The following is a 2,212-nucleotide window of genomic DNA, read 5'->3' as shown; positions in this document are numbered from 1 at the left end:
ACAGTACCGAAGAATATGGGGAAACCAAGTTATGATATGTTGTATCCTTCTGAAATGACTTTCAAATACCAAAATCCATATTATCATATTCATCAACATGATACTCCTATCGTGGTTGAGAAGATTGCTAAGAATAAGGAACAGGAGGAGATGACTAGAAAAGTTAGAAGCCTGGAGTAGAGTATGAGAAATATGCAAGAATTAGGTGGACTAAAAAGTGTTTCATACAAGGATTTGTGTATGTTTCCTGATGTCCATTTGTCGATAGGATTCAAAATACCAAAGTTTGAAAAATATGAAGGTCATGGAGATCCTGTAGCTCACTTGAAGAAATTTTGTAATCAATTAAGGGACGCGGGAGGAAAAGAGGAATTATTGATGGCTTACTTTGGAGAAAGCCTAGCAGGAATATCTTCTGAATGGTTCATTGATCAAGACATTTCTCGTTGGCACGTATGGAATGACCTGGCTCGGGATTTCATTCAACAATTTTAATATAACATTGAGATAGTGCCAGATCTCACTACCCTTGCCAACATGAGAAAAAAGATAACCAAAAGTTTTCGAGAATATGTCGTTAGATAGAGAGAGCAGGCTTCAAGAGTCAAACCATCAATAAAAGAATCTGAAATGATTAATAGTTTTCTGCAAGCACAAGAGCCTGATTATTTCCTTCATTTGCTTTCTACTATCGAAAGTACACTTGCCGAAGTTATCAAAGTTGGAGAGATGGTAGAAAACGGAATCAAGTTAGGAAATATTATCATCCAGGCCGCTTTGAAAGCAACAACACAGGCAATCCAAAGTGGTACAAGAAGTTTCGGGGGAAAGAAAAGAAAAAAAGATGTAGCAACTGTCGTGCCAAGTCCATGACAAAATTGGAAGAGTGTGCATCAACCATACGCACAAAATCCATTATATTTTGTTCCTTCACCTCAATATCCTATTTACAATGCACAACCATATGCTCGGGTTCCTTCTTACCCGTAATGGCGTGCACCAGTCATCCAAAATCGTCTATCGGTCCCGCAAGTTCAAAGAGGCCCTCCCAGGTTTAATTTTTGGCCTAAAGCAGATTTAAAAAGGGATAACATGGTAAAAGATAATTTCACTCCTATTGGAATATCTTACACCTGTTTATTTCATAGGCTGAGAAAAATGAATGTTCTAAACCTAATTGAGAGAAGGATCCCCAATCTTCCTCCAAAAAACTTAAACTATTCTAGAAGATGTGAATACTGTTCTGATGCCCCAGGGCACGACACAGAGAAATGTTGGTGTCTGAAAATATCCATTCAAGAGTTGATTAATACCCAACAGATCATGGTAGAAAGTCCAGACACTCCAAATGTCAATCAAAATCCACTGCCAGATCATAATGAAACAAACATGCTCGAAGTGCTACTCAGTGGTGAAGATGCTATGATTTTCTTTAAATCGATCATTAAAATTAAAACTAATTTAGAAAAATCAGCAAATGCTGTGGATTTGACAAAAGAGAAGCCTGCAGAAGCGGAGGTAGTGATAACAAAACCCAAATCATCGAATGTTCCCTTGGTGGTGGGGAAAGAGATTTCAGAAAATACTGGGTCAAGTCAAATAAAGCCGAAACTCATTATTCTCGAATGATCCAATAAGCCTCTTTTAATCATAAAAGAAGCTCTCATAGCTTCTATTGTTATTAAACCAGCATCACAGCTGCATATGGTTGATACTAAGGCAGTCCCTTGGAATTATGATTGCGTTTTGGTGATGTACAAGGGGAAAGAAGTGACTGAAGATGTAGATGAAGTAGGGGGATTAACTCAATCTGGAAAATGTTATGCTCTAGTAGAGTTAAGAAAGAATAAACAAGGCGGTGGAGAATGAATGACAGTCAAGAAACCTATCACTGATGAAGAAGCTGAAGAATTCTTAAAGAAAATGAAATTGCCAGAACATTCTGTTGTAGAACAATTGAAGAAAACACCAGCACAGATTTCTTTATTGTCTTTATTAATATATTCAGAGGAACACCGCAAGGCTATAATGAAGATTCTTAATAAAACATGTGTTCCCAGAGAGATTAGAGTGAATCAGCTGGAAAAAGTTATTGGAAGAATCCTTGAAACAATTAAAATTACTTTCTCAGATGATGAATTGCCTATGGAAAGGTACGGAGCATAACAAAGGTCTGTACATTTTTGTGAACTATGAACATTCCATCGTCACT

This window comes from Capsicum annuum, chromosome 8 (assembly GCF_002878395.1).
Source record: "Capsicum annuum cultivar UCD-10X-F1 chromosome 8, UCD10Xv1.1, whole genome shotgun sequence".
NCBI lineage: Eukaryota > Viridiplantae > Streptophyta > Magnoliopsida > Solanales > Solanaceae > Capsicum > Capsicum annuum.
This window is presented reverse-complemented; position numbering follows the sequence as displayed.